Here is a 23,189-nt window from a genome sequence, read left to right as displayed (position 1 = left end):
TTCCCCAATTTCAAATTCTATTACAATGCTATAGTAATCAAAACTGTATTGTATCGGCATAAAAACAGACACATACAACAATGGAACAGAATAGACAGCCAAGAAATAAACCCATGCCTATATGGTAAGTTAATCTATGACAAAGAAGGCAAGAATATACAATGGGAAAGGACAGTCTCTTCACTAAATGGTATTGGGAAAACTGGATAGTCTCATGCAAAAGAATGAAACTACTAACTTATAGCATACACAAAAATTAACTCAAAATTGATTAAAGACTTGAATGTAAGACCTGAAACCATAAAACTAGAAGAAAACTTAGGCAGTTAGTACCTTGATATGGTCTTGGCAATGATTTTTTGGATCTGATTCCAAAAACAAAGTCAACAAGAGCCAAAACAAGTAGAACTGTATCAAACTAAAAAACTTCTGTACAGCAAAGAAATCATCAACAAAATGAAAAGGTAACATGAACTGAATTCAACTTTGATTTGGACAAAGTTGCCTGGGTGTTTTAAAGGGAGAATGAGGGAATAGGGAGGGGAGGTGAGTGGGGGCTTAATAGAGTTGAGGAATTGAAAAATTACAAAAAGCAAGAAGGTGGGGAGGTTTTTCCATGTGTGTCCCATCTGGGTTTGTTAACTGGCAGTTATCTAAGGTAGGCTCCTACACTCCCATAGAGGGTGGGAGATAGGAACCCTATCTTTGGGTAAATTCTTTTGGCAACCTTGAGTTTCCTGAGGCAGGCACTTTGGGGGTGGGGGGGGAGTGTAATTCTAGGGATGTGGCCTTCAGCTGTTAGAAGGTATGTTACTGTTCTGTTCAAGGATGAGGCTTAGTTGAGAAGAGGGTTTAGAGGACCCTGGCTAGAGACTGGTCAAGAAGAATATCTTTGTTAGCCCCCAAATGTGAATCAGATTCAGATAATACAACTGATTATTCAAGAATGAACCTAATATATATGGAATCTAAAAAAAAAAGGTCATGAAGAACCTAGGGGCAAGACGGTAATAAAGATGCAGACTTACTAGAGAATGGACTTGAGGACATGGCGACGGGGAAGGGTAAGCTGGGACGAAGTGAGAGAGAGGCATGGACATATATACACTACCAAATGTAAAACAGATAGCTAGTGGGAAACAGCCGCATAGCACAGGGAGATTAGCTCAGTGCTTTGTGACCACCTAGAGGGGTGGGATAGGGAGGGTGGGAGGGAGGGAGACGCAAGAGGGAAGAGATATGGGAACACATGCATATGTATAACTGATTCACTTTGTTATAAAGCAGAAACTAACACACCATTGTAAAGCAATTATACTCCAATAGAAATGTTAAAAAAAAAAAAAAGAATGAACCTAAATTAGATCTATGATATTTTGGCTTCACAGGATTGCTCTATGCCCTCTCAGTATTTTATGAACAAGAACTGTGGATAAAAAATCAAAGTCAAAAAAATGTTCACATGTGACTGACATTAATATCCATGTGAGTTAATAATAATGGCTACCATTTCCTGTGCACTCACAGTATGCCAGACAAAATAATAAAAGCTTCATATACCTTATATAGGACTTAACAGTAGTTTTACAATGTAGGGATTATCTTCTTTTTACAAAGGAAACTGACGCTAAGAGAAGTGAAGTGGCTTTTCCCAAGGTACAGCTTGTAAGTGGCAGAATTTTAAAAAATTTGCCATGGTAAATAAACTATACATACTTAGTCTTATGAATTTACTTATAAATGGAATATGTAAATATATTCTCAAAATCCAAGATATAGGATATATAAAATTCTTTTAAATCCCAGGTACAGAATGTATCTGAGATCCTCTTTCTCTTAAGATGATTGCGATTATATAAAAAAAAGCCATTTAAAGTTAGTCCACTTAGGGACTTCCCTGGTGGTCCAGTGGTTAAGACTCCACGCTCCCAATGCAGGGGGCATGAATTCGATTCCTGGCTGGGGAACTAAGATCCTGAACACCTCATGGCACAGCCAAAAAAAAAAAAAAGTCCACTTAAAAGAGATGAAAAATTCGTATAAAAAGAGGGGTAAGAAACTTCCCTGGTGGGCGTAATGGTTAAGAATCCGCCTGCCAACGCAAGGGATACAGGTTCGATCCCTGGTCCAGGAGGATTCCACGTGCCACGGAGCAACTGAGCTGGTGTGGAGCAACTATGCTGGTGTGGAGCAACTGACCTCCTGTGCCACAACTGCTGAGCCTGTGCTCTGGAGCCCGTGAGCCACAACTACTGAGCCTGCATGCCACAGATGCTGAAGCCCGCGTGCCTGGAGCTGGTGCCACGCGACAGGAGAGGCCACCGCAATGAGAGGCCCCTGCGGCAGGGAATGGCCCCTGCTCACCGCAGCTGGGGAGAGCCTGCACGCAGCAATGGAGACCCAATGCAACCAAAAATAAATAAATAAAAATTAAATTAAATTAAAAAAATAGTGGTAAGAATTTTGATGGTTATTTCATCTTTTATTTAACAAATTTGGGTTATAATTGTAATTATGTTCTAATTCTTTTTTCATAATTAATTTTTTTTTTTTTTTTTTGCTGTACGCGGGCCTCTCACTGTCGTGGCCTCTCCCATTGTGGAACACAGGCTCCGGGCGCACAGGCTCAGCGGCCATGGCTCACGGGCCCAGCCACTCCACGGCATGTGGGATCTTCCCGGACTGGGGCATGAACCCGTGTCCCCTGCATCGGCAGGCGGACTCTCAACCACTGCACCACCAGGGAAGCCCCATAATTAATTTTTATTGGAGTATAGTTGATTTCCAATGTTTTGCTAGCTTCTTTTGTACAGCAAAGTGAATCATTTATACATATACATATATCCACTCTTTGTTAGATTTTATTCCCATATAGGTCATTACAAACTATTGAGTAGAGTTCCCTGTGCTATACAGTAGGTTCTTATTAGCTATCTATTTTATATATAGTTGTATGTCAATCCCAATTCCCCAGTTTATCCCTCCCACCCCCCCTTTCCCCTTGGTAGCCATAAGTTTGTTTTCTACATCTGTGACTCTATTTCTGTTTTATAAATAGGTTCATTTGTACCATGTTTTTAGATTCCACATATAAGTGATACCAGTGTGTGCTAATTCTTAGAAGGAACAAATCAAGTGGGGATTTGGGCATAACTTTTCTGACAAAATTGTGTTATATATAAACAGATTTCATCTAATGTCTAGTTTCCATATGGACAGTCGTAAAGAAGGCTGTAAAAATTTTGACATTGTTGACAATTTTCCCAAGGCCCTCCTTTAATCCTGATATCCAAATATTTTAAGAGATGAGAGTCATCATCATCATTGCAATTTCTCTGTTTTTCAATTGTTGTGGCCTAACTCTGCCAAATCTTCATTTGTCATTGGTTTCATTTGTGATTTGAGTTCAACAACATCATTTTCATCATCTCTCCTACATCTTTTCAAGATTCACAATTTTGCCCTAAAATCACTTGTATTGTATTTGTGTTTTATAGGAGTATTCAACAATCATAAGAAGACCGGCCAACAATGCCTCTAAGCTAGACAAGGATGCATGCATGAGGGACAACCAATTTTATAAGTGGTTTGTTCATTAGTGAATGTTATTATAACTTTGGCTTCCCTTTGGAATCTCATAACTGTGGGAACTTAGGTAACAGTCAGATAACTAGGGTACCTGTACTAAATGACCACCTGTGAAGTTTGAACAGATAATGGCATAAGATGAGGCCAGAGTGGGAGGCATCCACCTAGCAAGGCTGCCTCTCATAGTGAAAGAAGATGGGCACGTGTACATCATATAGGATTTAAGCCTGCAAACTTAACCATAAAAAGTAGATAGAGAATCACCCAGCAGACTTTATACAGTAGTCATAAAAGCCACCACTCCAATAATAATACATGCTTAAAAATAAGAGTAATTTAAATCAAGAAAATCCCCAAGCTTTACACTCTGTTTCAAACTCTTTCTATAGAGTGTTCAAATCTTAGTAGAAATAGATCAAAAAGAGTTTTCAGGGGCTTCCCTGGTGGCGCAGTGGTTGAGAGTCTGCCTGCCGATGCAGGGGACACGGGTTTGTGCCCCGGTCAGGGAAGATCCCACATGCCGCGGAGCGGCTGGGCCTGTGAGCCATGGCCGCTGAGCCTGCGCGTCTGGAGACTGTGCTCCGCAACAGGAGAGGCCACAACAGTGAGAGGCCCGCGTACCACAAAAAAAAAGAGTTTTCATCAGTTGGTTAAAAATATCCTTATCGTATATTTAAGAATTTCCCACTTAGATGTTAGCTTGCTAGTCTTACAATATTAGTAGTTTTTTGGCAGGACTGACTCAGGGTACATCAGGAAAGGAAAGCAAAATATTATGTATGAAACCAGCAAGCAAGAAAATCACAGTGGAGACCAATATATCTCAATACGCCAAAATCACTTCATGTATATTTAGATATGGTAATAATAGGATCTTCAGTGTCAGGCCTTTCCAGCTTATTCTAAAAATAATTTAAAAGCTTTTGTTTTTAGGGCTTCCCTGGTGGCGCAGTGGTTGAGAGTCTGCCTGCCAATGCAGGGGACACGGGTTCGTGCCCCGGTCTGGGAAGATCCCACATGCCACGGAGTGGCTGGGCCCGTGAGCCATGACCGCTGGGCCTGCGCGTCTGGAGCCTGTGCTCCGCAACGGGAGAGGCCACAACAGTGAGAGGCCCGCATACCGCAAAAAAAAAATAATAATAATAATAATAAAATAAATAAATAAAAGCTTTTGTTTTTAGAATTTAATGTATTTTAAAAGAAACTTTCAGATTAAAATACTTTTTTAGGAAGTGAAAAAAATGATTTGGATCACATTTTGTCAATATGTGAACACAAATTAAAAAGCTAGCTTTTCTTGAAGCCAAATGTAATTTTTCTATAAAATACATCCAAATAAATATGTCTGTTCTCCTTAATTCCATATTTACCTTTGGTTAGTGTTCAAGCATTTCCTTTTGATATAAAAAGCTGGCACACATGGCTATTACCACTAATTAATTTTAAGAAAGGCAAAAATAGAAAAGTACAATCACGAACCTCATATGGTGGAGTCAAAAACTGGAATAAAAAATTTTTCTGAAATGATGAACAAAAACATTTAAAAGGACACTGGAAGAAAAAGTACATGTTCTGATATAAAGGCTCTAGAGTAAAACATCATTTTGGAAGTAGTAAACATTTACTAGTAGTCAATGATGCGGAAATAAAAGATTTTCCTATACAAAAGTCAAGACTTACATTGAACCTGTTCTACTCCAGTCAGCAATTTCTTCCTGAAGACTTCTATTTGGTTGTAACAATTTTTAGCTTTTCTTGCTGTATACCTCAGCAGGAGAAACCAATTTCCAAAAGGTGTTCCCTAATTATATTAAATGTGCACGCTGAGCCATGCCAATATTCTATTCCAAAAAGTAAAGATGTAAGATAAGTCACATATGGAGGAGATGCCTGTCAACAGTAACGCATCAATAATGCAATTTATATGTGAATCAGGCTATTGTCAAAGTTTTTTTTAAAAAATCTTTTCCTCCGGGATCAAACGCACGCCTGCTGCATTTGAAGCACAGAGTCTTGACCACTGGACTGCCAGCAAAGTCCTATGTCTGCTCCTTTCACTCAGCATTATATATCTGAGGTTCATCCATATTGCCATATGCAGTTGTAGATTGTTCACTGCTGTATAGTGTTCTTTTACGTGAATATACCATTAAAAATTCCATTGTCCATTGGAAAAAAAATATTTTCCTCACTTCATAGAACTATTTACTAATAAGACTTCACGGTAAAAATGAATCAACAAATAAAAACTGTCCTTGAGGTTGCAGTCTAGGAAAGAGACATTTATACTGCATCAGTTTAGAATGCTTTGGATTGCAGGCAACAGAGAACTCAGTTCACAACAGCATAAACAAATATGGATTCACTTCTCTCACAAGACAAAAAATCTTGAACTGGTGACTGCTAAGGTTGGTGTTTACCCATCAATGGTGCTATCCATATCTTCAATATTTTTGCTTCACCCTCCTGAGTGTATTTACTTTTAATATTCGTGTTTGTTGCCTAATGCTTTCAAGATGGTCACTGCAGCTCCAAGCATCACATCTAAGGTCAAAGCAAGAAAAAAGTTAACCCCAGCGCTGTCTGACCCTTTTATCAGAAAAAGGGAAAGCCTTCAATGAAGTCCCCTGGCAGGTTTATGGGCTAGAATTGTATTACATGGCTACTGTAGCAGTAAAGAAGACTGGAAAATCAAATATTTAACTTTGCTAATTTTTATGGTAGAGGTAAGAAATGGATATGGATTGGCCAGCCAACAGTGTCTGCCAGTCCTCAACTCAATATGCACACACATACTTCTTACACATGTGTTAAACACAACATACTCATCCTCTCTTCAAGGAAGACAACCCCACTATCTCATCCAATTACTGCATGACGCAGGATCTTTGGTTGATTTTCTGTCTGCTCTATCAAGTCCAAATATGACAACTCTTATCTGACCATTTGTATGGCTAAAAGGGAAGCTGTCTCTCAACCACTCCCCTCACATATATACAACGATGAAAAAGAAAGAACAGAGTGACCCCCCAAAAATTCCATTAAGAAAGGGAGATAAGAGGAAGTACACAGTAGTCAACAATCCACAATCTATATCATATCTTCCTAGACAGAAATCACAGATTCCTGGGCAGGCAATAAAGTAAATCCCTTGGCCAGTCACTCTGACAGCGCCTACTTTAAGTCGCAGGAGGATCTGCTTTGTCATTGTTCTCTGTAGCCATATCTAAGGCAGGTTTTGAAGCAGATGTCCTTCCCAGGGGAGCCACAGCTTTTGTAGCCTACTCCATACTGGTTTGACTTAGGGAGGAAAGGATGAGGATTGCTTGGAAGGTAGAGACAATCAGAAGGAATCGCCAGCTTTGTACTGCAGGTTCCCTCAAAAACATATCAAGCTTCTGGTCTGTCTGCTTCAGATCAATTCCTTGTGTGAGTAACCACACCCAAAAACATTTCCAGAAATAATCTTTAAGCCTGGAGATTCTAATCTCTTAGCTGCTGACCTCTGAGCTCTCATAACAGACAAGGCAATTCCAACAACAGTCTTAGGTAAGAAGGTCCTACCCTTAATCCCTACAAAATTCCAAATTACAGGGCTCTTTTGTCAATTTAGAGTACAAGCTAAAGGCAGAATACCTCTGTAGCAAAGCTATATTCTTCTGCCCTCTCTGCTTTCATGCTGAGGAGCACTAATTTGAGTTCACCCCCTTCTGTAGGATCCTACTGAAAAGCCACAAGAAGTCACCAATACAGCACAATATTCCAAATTTTTCCTTTCGTTTCTCCTAACACCACAGTTTCAGTTTGCATAGTCAGCCTTCCACAGAACAGCAGGTACAGATTAATCAAATGCTTTGCTACTGTATAACAAGGGTTACAACTTTCCTTATTTTTCTCCATAATGTCTGGAGGTAGGCAGTCCAAGATTGGAAGAGCTGTTCAACAATGTCCAGACTCTTTCAATCCTTCTCCTTCATGGTCCTCAGCTTGTCAGAATCATCTTTTCTCTCTCATACTTGTCATCTCATAGTTGCAAAGATGGCTGCTATATCTCCAGGCTTCATGTCTGCATTTAAGGCACAAAGAAGGCGGAAAGAGGAGAGTACCAGCCACCACTGTTCTCTTTATCAGGAAAGGAAAAGCCATCCCTGAACTTGGGAGCCTTCCCTTCATGATCACTGGCCAAGGAAGATGGGATTGTCATGACTGGCTTCAACTAGTCAGGACTTTTTGCTTGAAGCTGGGAACATTGCTGTCCCTAACAAAATGAAGGTAAGCAATAGGGAAAGGGTATAAGGAAGGTCACCAAGAATATCTCCACACAGACATTTACAGTTTTAAGAGAATGTTTGAAAAATGAAAAGCAATCTCTATTTGGTGAAATTTCAAGCAATATAACAGAAGCGGGGGGAAGCTCCTCAGGCAGTGCTATAGAAATACACTTTAGGTAAAGAGATCTCTACTCAGGCATACCCATCCTACTTAGGAGTCTATCCCTTAAATTAACACCCTTTAGTAACTCTGCTTTTCACAGACTCTTCACTTCCTTCAATTCTGAACCCACAGATTCTCTAAAATACCCATGTTTATTCAACAGCTGTTTCTATGGCAGCAGAGCCCCTGGTGGAAGGGCACAGGGGTGGAGGCTATTTATAATTTAAGGACTGACAGTACATGCCAATAGCAGCTATTATTGATGAAATCCTTGAGAAATGTATAAAACAGATAAATACTGTGAAAAGCCAAAACCAGAAATATTCATGGTGCCTGCTGTTCACCAAGAAACCTCTTATAATTTGGTTTCCCATCTATATCCACCACCTGGAAGAAAATACACTGATCATACTGGTACAACTGGTTTTTGTAACAATTTTATCTCATTGTATTGGGTTGGCCAAAAAGGTCATTTGGGTTTTTCCATGTTACTGAAAAACCCGAACGAACTTTTTGGCCAACCCAATATTTAAATTAATTTGCTTTCTGGCTTTACATATTAGGCTGATGAGGTCGTTAGACTAATTTAATCCTCTCTGGGACACTTACTGACCAGATCAGGTTTCTAAGACCACAAGACTGAGAGTTAGACCCTAGTAAACTCACTAAGGTTATACCACCCAATGTGGTCTTTTGAATAAAAGCAGCTGGCCTGCCCCAAGCAATAGCCCTTTACATCACTGAGTGTATTGGCATGAACTTCTTTAAAACATTTAATCAATTTTCATTCCATGTAGCTGCTCACAAGAGCCACTTTCTTTGATGTAAATTGTGCTACCTATAAATATACTCGAGTCACCAACCATTCAAAGTAAAATAGTTTCCAAGCAACCCTCAAATCACCATTTTTATGTATAAAAAGATAAGTAGTGTAGGGGTTATGGGCATGGGCTCTGGAGCCAGAAGGCTAGAGTGCAAATCCTAGTTCCACATTAGAACATTCTACCATAGAATCGGGCAAAAATCTTTGTGCCAATTTTCCTCATCCATATGTGAGGCTTGAGGTAGCGGGGGACAGAATAATAGTGCCTACTTCAAAGAGTTGTCTGAAAATAAAATGAATTTATATATATAAGGTGCCTGGAACACAAGAAGCACTCAACAGGTGTTAGCTATCATTATTCTTCACTGGAAAATCTAATAGTATATGGTTGCATTTAATGCAAATGTAAAATGATTTGATAATAAAGATTCACTTTATATGCAAAATATGAAATAACACAAAATCCCCCCCAGTTAATAATTCATCAAGAATCACAGTTTCGGGCTCCCCTGGTGGCTCAGTGATTGAGAGTCCACCTGCCGATGCAGGGGACACGGGTTCATGCCCCGGTCTGGGGAGATCCCACATGCCGCGGAGCGGCTGGGCCCATGAGCCATGGCCGCTGAACCTGCAAGTCCGGAGCCTGTGCTCCGCAACGGGAGAGGCCACAGCAGTGAGAGGCCCGCGTACCGCAAAAAAAAAAAAAAAAAAGAATCACTCTTTCAAAGCTGGTTGGTAATTGACTCATAAACTCTTTTAAGCTACTGCCCACATGGCAATAGCAAACTTCCCATTCTTTGCTGCCAGGAATAGTCTTGAATTACGCATGTCTCCTGCAAAAGGCTACAGCTCTATACAGAGATGTGAAGGAGATAATAATCATAGCACTTCCCAACCCCACTGACCTCTCAGTGTTGATCCTGGTCTTCCTGGAGGTTTCCTATGTCCTTGGAGCCTAGAAACTCTACAACCAATATCCAAACAGAATTAAGTCTCTGAACACTGCCCCAGAAAACTTTTCTTGAAATAAGGGGTCACTCAGCCTTCTTATTTTTCACATGTGTGTACCCTTCTCAGAACTGGAGTAATTATCATCCATTCCCATTTTCCTTACTGTACATAGTTTTTTTTTTAAACATCTTTATTGGAGTATAACTGCTTTACAATGATGTGTTAGTTCCTGCTGTTTAACAAAGTGAATCAGCTATACGTATACATATATCCCCATATCCCCTCCCTCTTGTATCTCCCTCCCACCCTCCCTAACTGGTCAAGTTTAATACTTCCTTGCTCACAAAGAAATATTATCCTAAATGGCCCTGATTTTCCTTTAACCTATGTCTACTCTTCTCTCCTACTCAAATACTTCTTTCCCTTCTGTTTTATTTACTCGCCTCCATCAGCACAAGTCTTTTTTCCCTTTTGCATGTGACTGGCACATCTTCACTCTCAAACTCCCCCAACCACGCTCATTCCACACCCAATTCTTCAACTTCTGTCATTCTTTACCCTCTGCCCTATCCCCCATCTACTAGACAGTCCATTTATTTGAGGAAAAACTCTTTTATCCAAATTTATTTTTCACTTTTCTGCAGTTTACTCTTTTTAAGAAATATTTTATTTATTTATTTATTTGGTTGCACCAGGTCTTAGTTGCTGCACATGGCTTCCTTAGTTGCAGCTCAAGGACTCCTTAGTTGCAGCTCACCAGCTCCTTAGTTGTGGCAGGCACGCTCCTCAGTTGTGACTCGAACTCTTAGTTGTGGCGTGCATGTGGGATCTAGTTCCCTGACCAGGGATTGAACCCGGACCCCCTGCATTGGGAATGTGGAGTCTTAACCACTGCACCACCAGGGAAGTCCCTCTGCAGTTTACTCTTAATAAAAATCTGGTTCCTCCTTAGATCACAAGGTACCTTTTCCAGTATAACTTATTTAGTCCTTACTTTCTGCTTTCTCTGAATCGATGGGAAGAAGTGAGGAACAGCCTCTTCCTTGCTCCCAAATGCCATTTTCAGATCATCACACTGTGGCCCACTCTCCACTGTTTGAAATCTCTACCTTATCTCACATTTCAGAGAGCTGTTCTCAACAATCCTATCTGAACACACTCATCTTTAAATTTATCCTCCCATCCTTCTCTCTAGTCTTAATAGAGGTGATTCAATTTCTGTTGACAGTAACGTATGTATTTGAAGAGCATTATATGAACCAGAAAAATTAAACATGGTAATGGTGATCACATGGTCAACAATGGAACAAACTGAATAAAACACATGACTACTTCTGTGCTCCTAAAAGAACTTTATAATTTTCTATAATACTCCTAAAGTCAAGTTCTACTAGTTTATATATTCTATCATTAGAAATATATCATGTTAGCTACTGCCTTAGACATAAATCACCGTATGTTTGTCAAAATAAACCATAGCAACAGAAAATTAGAAGGTCTTATGATGGATATATAAGCTATTATTGGCAGATGATCACTGTACTTAGAAGACCTTTTCCAAAAAGAGAATTCTACAACTTCCCAAGGTAAATCATTCTAATCTTACACATCCTGAATTTCAAAAGTTTTGACTCTTCTTATCTAAATTTCTCCTGCTGTTTTTCCTCTATAGAGATGGAAAAAGGACAGGCACCATCCTCAGTAAGTCAGCATCTCAACTACTTGAAAAGCAATATCATCCCTTAGCCTTCACTCTTCTAAACTCAACAACTTGAACTATTTTCCAGACTCTTGTTCTCCAAGGCTTTCTTAACTTTCTTTAATTCTATTCATATTATTTTTAAATTACAAAGACCAGACCAAGCTTACAAGTTTGTTGTTTTTAATATGTTTTTAGGAATAGTTAACACATACTTGAACATGGTTCTATACACACACACCTTTCCAACTTTAGAATGGAGACCCAAGCTTCTGTAATTTAAAAGTTAAAGAACTTTCCATATTGTGGAGTCTACCACTATTTTCTCTTAGTTGAATTAAAACAATGATCTATGGCTATAGTTGACAAATTATGGCTCCACAAATGGCCCCAAAACATTACAAAGAATAAATTAACAAATAATTACTTACCCGATCTGTCCTCGGGTGAAAGTTTTTCTCCTAGATTGCAGAGTAGAGATGAAACTGGCTCTCACTTTATAGTTCACCTCTTTTTCTTCTGCTTTGATAGAAATTGTGGCCACCATAAAGAAAAATAAAAACAGAAAATATTTTATATAACAATTTTAGCAACATATGGAAGAGAAGAGTAGAATCTGTTTACAAATTTTACGGGCTTTTTCTTTTACTTAGTAATACTCTCAAAGAACTTCGTAATAAGTAACAGAAACTTTAATATTTTTAATTTCTCCTGCTTCCCCTTTTTTAAGCCTCAGGAAAACTATTTATTGTTAATACTTCTAAATACTAGGCTAGGAGCTGGATTAAGAGGGAAATAGAATTTTATTAGAAGATTATTGTGTGGGAGGAAAAAAACCCTTTCAAACAGAGACTTTTGGGGGATGACAAGGAATTTTATTTCTTTTTCTATGAAAGTTACTTTTTGTGTTATGTCTCCACCAAGAAAAAAATTTACATACAATATTATGGATAGAGAGTTAATAAGGATTGTCATTTCAATAAAGTGGTAACCTTCATGAGAAAGAAAGGGAAAAAGTGGTATAAAATATGATCTATCTTCCACTTTAAAAGTTCCTTTTCCCAAAGAGCTTTACTTTATATGGCATGAAGAAGAAGGTCAAGGCTCAGAACACCTTAAGTATATAAAAGTGGCATATATGAATAATATAAATTTTTATATCAAGCCAATTATCAGAATGCATAATCAATCCCTCAGAAGTTTATGGTCTTTCTAGACCCATATGCTGAAAACTATAAAACATTGATAAAGAAAGCTGAAGATGATTCAAAGAAATGGAAAGATAGCCTGTGCTCTTCGACTGAAAGAATTAATATTGTTAAAATGGCCATACTTCCCAAAGCAATCTACAGATTTAATGTCTATCAAAATATTCATGACATTTTTCACAGAACTAGAACAAATAATCCTAAAATTTATATGGAACCACAAAAGATTCAGAACTGCCAAAGCAATCCTGAAGAAAAAAAGAACAAAAGCTGGAAGTATAACACTCCCAAACTTCAGACTATACTACAAGACTACAGCTATCAAAACAGCATGGTATTGGCACAAAAACAAACACAAAGATCAGTGGAACAGAATAGAGAGTCCAGAAATAATCCCACTCACCTATGTTCAATTAATCTACAACAAAAGAGGCAAGAATATACAATGGAGAAAAGACAGCCTCTTCAACAAATGGTGCTGGGAAAGCTTGATAGCTACATGTAAAACAATGAAATGAGAACATTCTCTCACACCATATACAAAAATAAACTCAAAATGGTTTACAGACCTAAATGTAAGATATGACACCACAAAATTCCTAGAAGGGAACATAAGTGAAACATTCTTTGATATAAATTGTAGATCAGTCTCCCAAGGCAAAAGAAATGAAAGCAAAAATAAACAAATGGGACCTAATCAAACTTAAAAGATTTCACACAGCAAAGGAAACCATCAACAAAATGAAAAGATAACCTATGGAATGGGAGAAAATATTTGCAAACGATACAATCCACAAGGGGTTAATATTCAAAATATACAAACAGCTCACACAACTCAATATCAAAAAAACAAACAACTCAATCAAAAAATGGGCAGAAGACCTAAACAGACATTTTTCCAAAGAAGACATACAGATGGCCAATAGGCACATGCAAAGGTGCTCAACATCACTAATTATTAGAGAAATGCAAATCAAACCCACAATGAGGTATCACCTCACATTAGTAGAATGGCTATCATCAATAAGTCTACAAATAATAAATGCTACAGAGGGTGTGGAGAAAAGGAAACACTCATACACCATTGGTGGGAATATAAATTGGTGCAACCACTATGGAAAACAGTATGGAGGTTCCTTAAAAAAACTAAAAACAGATCTACCAAATGATCTGGCAATTCCACTCCTGGGTATATATCCAGGAAAAAAAACGAAAACTCTAATTCGAAAAGATACATGCACCTCAGTGTTCACAGTAGCACTATTTATAATAGCCAAGCCATGGAAGCAACCTAAATGTCCATCAACAGATGAATGGATAAATAAATTGTGGAATATATATACATATGTGTGTATATGTATATATACAATGCCATTAGAAAGAATGGAATATTGCCATTTGCAGCAACATGGATGGACCTAGAGAATATTATGCTTCGTGAAATAAGTCAGAGAAAGACAAATACTACCTATCACTTATATGTGGAATCTAAAACTAATACACATGAATCTGTATACAAAACAGAAACAGACTCAGACATAGAAAACAAACTTATGGTTACCAAAGGGGAGAGGGTGAGGGATAAATTATAATGGATACAATAAGGATTTACTATACAGCACAGGGAATTATACCCAATATCTTATAAAAATCCATAATGAAATATAATTTGCAAAAAAACAAAATCACTGTGCTGTACACACGAAACTAAGACAATATTGTAAAGCAATTATATTTCATTTAAAAAAATAAGTTTATGGTCTTTCTGTAGTCACAGGAATAATGAACATGAAAGGTTTAATAGTAGCATAGGACTTCCCTGGTGGCACAGTGGTTAAGAATCCGCCTGCCAATACAGGGGGACACAGGTTCAAGCTCTGGTCCGGGAAGACCCACATGCCGTGGAGAAACTAAGCCCGTGCGCCACAACTACTGAGCCTGTGCTCTAGAGCCCGTGACAACTACTGAGCCCGTGTGCCACAACTACTGAAGCCCACGCGCCTAGAGCCTGTGCTCCACAACAAGAAAAGCCACTGCAATGAGAAGCCCACTCACTGCAACGAAGAGTAGCCCCCGCTCACTGCAACTAGAGAAAGCCCACCCACAGCAACGAAGACCCAACACAGCCAAAAATAAATAAATAAAATTTTTTCCAAAAAAAGTAGTATAATTTTGTAACTACAAAATATCAAAAGTTTATCTACCTTCAAATTTAATCATGCTAGTTTTTTTCCCCCCTCTGGTTCATTTTTAGTCTGTTAGATAAGTGAAAAATCAAATTTTCTTCTTTACATAAAAATAATCATAGAATCAGAAAAATTTAGAGCTAGAAAGAAATTTAGAGAATTTCTAGATGTACCAAGTTCAATCCTCTCCAAATCAGAGACATTCATTTAATTGCCTTTTTCAAAGTTAAAGAATGAATTGGAGGTGAAACCCTGGAATCCAGAATGCTTTTCCCACTTAATTCCTCAAGCTTACTGAGACACAACTTTGTGTGTGTACGTGAGGCAGTGAGGCAGTAGGGTTGAACTTGAGGTCTCTGAATCAGACTGTCCAGGTTTGAATCTTATTTCCTCCACTTATTATCTGGGTGTTCTTGAGCAAATTACTTAATCCCACGGTGCCTCAGTTTTCTCATCTGTAAAATGAGATAACAACTATACCTTCCCAACAGGACTTATGAAAAAGTTAATACAAATAAAGCTCACAGAATGATGTCTGACACACTGTAGGCATTTAACAAATGTCAGTAATCATTAGGAGTCTATCAATAAACACATGGACATGTACTTGCTAGGTTTTAAAATAGCCTAATTAGACTAGAATTGGAATACTAGATCATTTTTATGTTTTAAAATACATATACAATCACTGATATTTCATTTTGCCATATAAACAGTGCCCCCAAAACGGTTTCCTCATGAAGTACATGCAAAATTCCAGATATTAAACACATAATAAAGCTCACTTAATTTGAATACCATTTATTTTGTGATCACTTGAGCCCAGTGGTATACTCAGAATATGACACCCAAAAGGATCATTTTTTTTTCTAACACACCCTCCTCTACGTGACAAAATTATTTTTAGTAATGATCGTGAAATGAAACAAATAATAATAGCCAGGAAAGAAACAGACAGTGAAAATTCTTTTACTCAACTCCACGTATATGCAAATATAAAATAAATATTGCAGTACAAAAAAGGAAAAATGCAACGGAATTCATGTTTCTGAAAAAAGGAAAAACTTAAACCTACATATTGTTTTGTGGAAGTACTAAGTAATAACAATGCACCTCCTATTGATTCCTTCTTCAGTTTTGAAGTAAACATTAATAATTTAAAAAGAACAAATTTCAAAGTAAAAGATTTTTTAAATTCAATTATTCTGAAGAATAATTTCACATATTAACTAAATTTGTACTTACAAGCCAAAAATATTAGACTTTGTTTCCCTCAAATGTTACATGCAAAATGAAAACCCTAAGTGGTCATACAGAATGACAACACTGAAGTCATCAAGTCTGTTTCTTCATCCTTATAGTCGCTATGCAATCACTGCTTAAGAATCTACTATATAAATGCAAAGATATGGACCAAAGGGGCTGCAGACATGAACTGCACCTGAAGCCTTGAATTACCCTGAGTTTTTATGAATTTATTTGGAAAAATATCCATAGAGCTGAGTCTATGTTTATTGAAGGCCAACTGTATAACTGGGAGTTCTCTGATTTAACTTCTATGTAGAATATGATATTTATTAAAGGATCAATAATTAAAATGTGCTAATTTGAAGCTTACATATACATTACTAAAACTTAACAGTAACTACAGTAATTGTTTAGAACATAGACTCATAAGAAATTTTTCAGGGAGAAATATTTTATCATTGACACTGTTTTGAATTTCTGGTACACAGAAATTGCTGGTAATAAAAATTGGACAGACTTTTAGTGGGTTTATTATAGTTTAATTCCCTACAGACAATGAGAATTTTTGTTGCCTACACCCCAAGTGATGCTCTCATTGCTCCCACGCCTGGCATGCCACCGCTCAAGGTGAAATCTGCCACTGAGGTACTATCCTTGAACATGGGCTCGCTACGTTAAGCGTATTTAAGCTACTTATGAGAAAACGTTTTTAAAAAGAATGTTAATTGAGGACCTATTCAGTGCACGGTACTGTGCTTTGTTTTATCCACATAGAATGTAAGCACATGAATTTTGCTAGTTACAAGTCAATCACATTTATTCATTAAAGCCCTCTCAGCAGAATTTTTAAAGCTATTTTGTTAGCAGTTATTGTGTATACTTAAATTTTTAAATAATTATCAGAGTCACATATATTCCATTTTTCAAGCTTTTCATTAACTTAAATTGGCTTTCTCCCTGTGTGTTCCAAATAAGTGAGGGTGCATCACAAATCAACATTCAGAAGAGGTTTTAAAATATTAACATTTACATAAACATTAACAACTTAAAATCTCTTGATATTTTAAAATTTCACAACTCATGTGGCATCAGATTCATATGTTCTACTTTTTCAAGCAGCTACCTCAAGAGAACAAATTTTAACTCTAATAGCAATCTTTTTCATTCACAGGATCAACATAATCTCCAGTCTGCCTTCTCATAATCTTGCAGCTGCATACATGCACAAATTTTCTGGTTATGTGATTCTGGTACTCTTGAAAAGACAGTCTTTTTAACTGAAAGAAAATCTGACTTACCTCAAAAGGTACTTTGGTATGGGATAGCGTGCCAATTACAGCCACATTAGAAGCAGATATATCTGGCAAGAAAGTGACACACAAGCCTTAAAATTACAGTTAATTTCTTCTACTCCTATTTTAGGTCCTATTTTCTTTTATGCTGTGGGGATCCTTCACCCACAAAATCCCTCTCACTAGTCACTTACAGTCTACTAATGTCAAACCCGTTCCCTTTATAGCTCTAGGATTCCCCAACCTCTCCCATTGATAAGAATCACCTGGGACAGTTAAAAATAAAAATAACAGGCCACACTCCCGTAAATTAGATTCTAATGGGTTTGAGGTGAAGCTCCAGTATCTGATTTTAATCAAGTATCCTCAAGAGATTCTTACAGACGCATTTAAGAATAAACTAAAGAGGCCTGCCAGAGATCTTCACAGTTCCTCCAAATTGATCAGTCTCAAGGGCTAATCCTCCTTTGGGTATTAGGACTTAGGGTATTTGAAAATAGAGCAGGAGAAGTTTGGAGAAAGCAGAATACCATCTTGTCTACAACTCTGATTTAGGTTTCCAACATCCTAAAGAATGAAAGAAGTGGAAGATTTTAGTTTGGACAGGTGATGTGAAGTACGACACCACCAGGGAGCAGCATGGAGCTGATAAATTACACGTTTGGGGATTTTTTGACTTCACACTACCACATAAAATGGTGTACCTACATTTTCCATGAACTCAGATTACAAAAAAAACAAAAACAAACAAACAAAAACCCCAAAGCAGCACACTTAAAAGACACAGATAAAATATGTTAGCATGTAATTTCCAGTTTTCTCTCTCTAGAGGGTCTTCATTGACAGCTGTTGTAGGAAAAAATTTCCCTTGAAGTAGCCTTGCACCTGAATCCAAACCTGGTATTAGACTACAAAGATTCCAGGTAAACCAAAGTGGTGTTCCACTTTTTCTGTCTGCAAGTTTCAAAATACTTGTCCTACTCTTTTAACTAGCATTGTAACTGGATGCTTTTCAATGGTTTTAATCAAGTCTTTAGAGTTCTACTAAGTGTGAGGGTGGGGGGGGGAATGGGGTGGAAAACAACTTTAACAAGCTATGCCGAGGTTTTTTTTTTTAACACTTTTTAAAAGTGTAGTTGAAATGTTGCCACCACCTGTCAGAAAACTATACCCACCCAGCAATCCCATCCACCCTCCCAAGTTTTCTTGACTCATCCCCACTTTCTCTTTTCCAGTCCACATTAAATGTAGAAAAAAATCCTCTGGCAACCCAGGTAGCTTCTACAAATATCACCTCCAAGGGCTTTGTGTTCCTCTGAAATTCCATTACAGTTGGGTTAAGAAACATTGAAAGATGAGGGAGGACTTGAAGAAGGAATTTTACTTACTTCCCAACTTGCCAAAATTCGATACTCATTCCCTACCTAGAAATTCCTGTGTCTAAGAAAAGTATGATCCAAGCCCCTGTGGCAATTCTGTGACCTGGGTTTTGATTTCCATCTTCTAGCTAGAAAAGCTGAGGTGGGAGGAGGAAGAGGCAAGAATGACTAAGACATTCCTGGGAGACCAAATAGGCCTAACCAAAAAACAAACAAACAAAACAAAACAAAACAAAAAACCCACTCGAGAAGAGGTGTGAGAACCGGAAATCAAGGCTGTCTGCGGAGCTAGAGCCCATCCTGGAACTTAGCGTTCTAGAAAAGAGGGTTTCCAATCTTTTCAAGTATCTTAGCAAAAATGTCAGGACCCTACTGGAAAATGGCTAGTTTAGCCTGAATTGAGACGAGTAACAAAACCTATTCCGAATCCAGAAGCTGCTTAAGTGATTGTATTCCACTGCTCACAGCAGCACCTGCAGACATTAGAAAGAGTTGTATGGGAGGACTTTAACCTACAGAGAGTATTATGAGTGCATCCACAGCCCTCACGTACTCCACTTGCTCCACCCGCTAAAACCAAGAGCCACGGTCCTAAAGCAAGCATTCATTCTCCACGGGGTTGATGTTATCTCCAAGGGGCGAAATCTTACTCTTTTCATGTATAAAGCACAGATACACGTATGGTACATAAACAGCTATTCAGGATATGAATGGTATTATAATTTCATGGCGGGTGGGGAGGAAGGGACTGGTGAACAAAACGTTTAAAAAGGCTTTTCTTAAGAGAACGATAATGGAAAGAAAAAAAATAGGCTGAAGTAACACTGTCCTATAAGGGTCCTGAGCTAAAACCATCAAATGAAGGTCCTGACAGGTAATTTTCTCCCAGACAGCAGCCTAAGGGTCAAGGGTCTCTGATTCTGGTTCGATCTCGGCCACAAAGAGGTGTTTTCCTCTCCGTGCCTCAAACCTCAGAGGGCAGTGAATGCCCGCCGTTTGCTCCCTCACGGGGTGCCGTGTGTGGATGTGCCCAACAACTAGCAAAGAGCTTTGGAAACCGCAAAGCGCTGCACCAAAGCCAGAGGAGGTTTCTATTCTCGGCTGCACGAAATTCCCCGGGTGGGGCCCCCTCGGCCTCCGCACTTGTTGCTTCCCGGCCCCGCCGGCCTCCACCTCAGACCTTCTCTCCGCGACCCCCTCCTCTCTCCACAAGCGCACGCACAGCACCCCCCTCCCCCGGCCCCGCGACCCCCTCACCCACGCCACGAAACCGGCGCGCTCCGTTCAGGCCCTGGCGCCGGCCGAGTCCCCAGCCCCCATCCCCCTGCCCAGTTCCCGCCGACTGCCCGGCCCGCAGAGGCCGCCGTTTCCTAGACAGCCGCGCGGCCGCTCCGCAGCCTCCGGGGCGCGCGCGCCGACGGCGGGAGGCGAGGGCGCAGGCGCGGGCCCGGGCGAGCCGCCGGCGCGTGGCCGCGCGCGCCCCCGATCGCGGTGGGCGGAGGAGCGGAGGCAGCGGAGGCAGCGGCGGGCCGCGAGGGGGCGAGGGGGCGGGGGGGCGGAGAGGGGAGCCCCGGGAGCGCGAGCCGCGGACGGCGCCGCTGCAGAGCCGAGCGAATCCACAGCCCGGGCAGCAGGTATGTGTCCCCGCAGCCGGCCGTGGCCGGGGCTTCCCCTGCCACTCTTCCCGGGTCCTGTGGCCGGGGCGGGGGTGGGGGCCGGTCAGGGTTTGCAGGGTACGTGTCCGGGAGGGCTGGGATCTTACCACTGACCTTCATCCCCTCTGGTCGCTGTAGCAAGGCGAGGGTGCCTGGGGCAGCCTAGGGCTTCAGCTCCAGCCTGGGGATCTGCTTCTTGTCACATGCTTCTTATTTATTTTTGCAAACTGCCCTGGTTCGGATCCAGCTGCAGATGCCTTACCTCCCATTCTTTGCCTCTGTGTGCCATCTTGCATTTATTAATAAAACATGCAAGCTGGGGGTTGGGGATTGCTGCTGGGGGGGAATCCCATTGCAGTATAACAAGCGGGTGCCTATTTTAGGTTTTCAGGCGTGGTATTGAGGTGGAAATCCCACACCCTGGGGATTTGTAGCTTTGTTGGTCGTGACCACTTCCTAGTGGGCTTCCCCCATTTGTCTGGAGGCGCCACAGCGGCAGGATGGACTGATAGGAAGGGATGGTGGGTTTTCACCGTCAGGCCAAAACCCCGTTCTAGGGACAGGTGCAAGCTACGGCGGACAGTTCCCTGCTTGCTAACTTGCCAGGGTGGCTTAAAACCAGAAAATTGTATCCCTTGATTGCCGAGAGGAGGCCTTGAACAGAATCCCTGAGACTTGCATACTCAAACTCATTAAGGTTTTGCATCTGAAGATGACTAAAGCTTGCCACCTGTTGGAAGTTAGACCCCATGAAATCCCCCGTAATCCAGCCCACCAATCCCTGTTTCAGTCACTAATACTGAGATAGCAATAGGCCCATATTGATTCCTTCCATATTCTTTAATACTGCTTGGCTTTTGTCTCTTTTAAAATAAAACCTACCTATGATTTGATGCCCTATAGGTTATAGATTGAAATTACATGATTTGTTTATATTCCATACACATATAACATCATATCCTAAAGAGTAAATTTCTCTTCAGTGTATATGTTGCCTATTTCCCCAGCTTTTCACCTTGCTTCAAGAAACAGTTCAAAAAGTGGGATGTATGTAACTGATTACCTTTCTTTTTTTTCCCCCCTGAAATACTGTGGTGAAAAAAATAGTAAAAGCTAGAAATATAGAATGAAAATGGTTACCACAAGATGTTGGGGTATGGCAGCAGGACTGTAATTTCTTCTAAAATATATAGTAGTCAGAGTGCCACATCTAATCATGAGAACACATTTCTTAAATGCTCATATGTGCCAGGTACTGAGCTACAAGCTATTGGTACATATCTCATTTCATCCTCATAACAAACCTGTTATCTCCATGTTGAAGATAAAGAGACTAAGACTTAGAAAGGTTAGCTAACTTGCCCAAGGTCACACAGCCAGGGAGAGGATAAGGATGCAAACTCTAGTGCATCTGATTGCTGGGGGGGGTCAGTGGGGGGAGGATGAGAGTAGCCTTTAACCCTGGTGCTGCTGTTCCATCTACATTTTCATTAAGATCAAAGCTTATGCATGAGCACACAAGCTTGGATCTGATTTTCCATTTCATAGATTTCACATCAACCTTTGTGGCTCTCCAGTAGGAGAAACTGTTGTTTCAGAATGGGTTTGTGTGGAATTTTTTAAGGTGGCACTGAGCCTATAAACATGGGGTTCAAGATGTTTCCATTCAGCTCTCCCAAACAAGCAATTAAGTTCAAAAAGTTGTTTCCCTTCAGATTTAAATCTGTAAAATGTATATGCATCAGGTAGAATGAATTACGTTTTTCATTATCACATCCTACTCCAATCTTCTTGCCGCCCCGCACACTATCTTCTGGTCTCGCTGCCAGTCATTAGAACAACATTGTCTGTCATGCTTGTGTGTGACTGCCTTAACCAGGTGAAGGAATCCGTACAAGTCGTGAACCATAATCCAGTCTTTGTGATTGTAGCAGCTCTTCATTTGAAAGTTTTGGAATTTGTACAGTCAACAATGGATATAAATTTAATCTTTTTTTGGAAATGCATTATTATAATGCAGGGATTGGATTGTGCTGCACATTCCTAACAGTTCTCACAGACTTAGAAATCACTGTAGTTGCATCAATGGGAAATTCACTCGGGGGGGCTACAAAGTTTTATGCTCAGGTCACGTATTTGAGATGGTGGTGAGAAAAGTACAGCTCAGTGGAAGGGGTTATTTGAAAATTATATCCCATGGAAATTACAGCTTTAATGATAAATTGAGGAATAATATTAGGTCAGAAATAAAAGACTCTTGTAAATTCTATAAGGTCTGTTTTCTTTCTTGACTGGTTTTAGGACACCATCATGTTACTTTTTTCATTATACTCTATTCTGTTGATAGTAAAGTAATTTGTTATAGCCGTTTTGCCTCATGGAAATCACTCGGTTTTGGAAGAGCTCAGCCCCAGTGCTTGTGGAAATGCTGAGATGGAGTCTTTCTGCCCTGGGGTTTTCCAGTCTATGATCAGATAAACTCAAGATGAGTCCTGATGTTACTGGAAAAAAAGCAGAAAGCAAAGAGAGGTGCTGCTTGATTCTGGGGAGCAAATTGGTTTTCCTATGGGGAGCACCATTATCTTCTTCAGTCAGAAGTCTCATGATTAAAAAGCATCTAAGAAGTCTACTTTCTTCTGTTCAAGCAGGATTTTATTTACTGCAGACCTGAGCACCCTTTTTTGGTGCAATGGTCAATTTGAGGAATGTTAAAATGTTTCTGACTA

At 39.7% G+C, this 23,189-nt stretch overlaps 2 protein-coding genes across 2 annotated transcripts in view; one reads left to right on the top strand and one right to left on the bottom strand.

Annotated features, from left to right (window-relative positions):
• Window positions 1–20,649, bottom strand: part of NRG4 (neuregulin 4) — a 134,048-nt gene extending 113,399 nt beyond the window's left edge. Inside the window, exons 1-3 of the mRNA XM_082647314.1 lie at window positions 20,578–20,649; window positions 17,436–17,497; window positions 11,927–12,014 (exon numbers count right to left, since the gene is read on the bottom strand). The gene's annotated coding sequence lies outside the window, so the exon portion shown is untranslated. The remainder of the gene's footprint in view (window positions 1–11,926; window positions 12,015–17,435; window positions 17,498–20,577) is intronic.
• TMEM266 (transmembrane protein 266) overlaps window positions 20,402–23,189 on the top strand; it is a 144,412-nt gene continuing 141,624 nt past the window's right edge. The window contains exon 1 of the mRNA XM_082647313.1: window positions 20,402–20,442. The gene's annotated coding sequence lies outside the window, so the exon portion shown is untranslated. The remainder of the gene's footprint in view (window positions 20,443–23,189) is intronic.

The sequence above is a fragment of the Grampus griseus genome, assembly GCF_964374135.1.
Source record: "Grampus griseus genome assembly, chromosome: 2".
Classification (NCBI taxonomy): Eukaryota; Metazoa; Chordata; class Mammalia; order Artiodactyla; family Delphinidae; genus Grampus; species Grampus griseus.
Note: the sequence above shows the minus strand (reverse complement) of the source record. Positions and strands in the feature narration are given on the sequence as shown.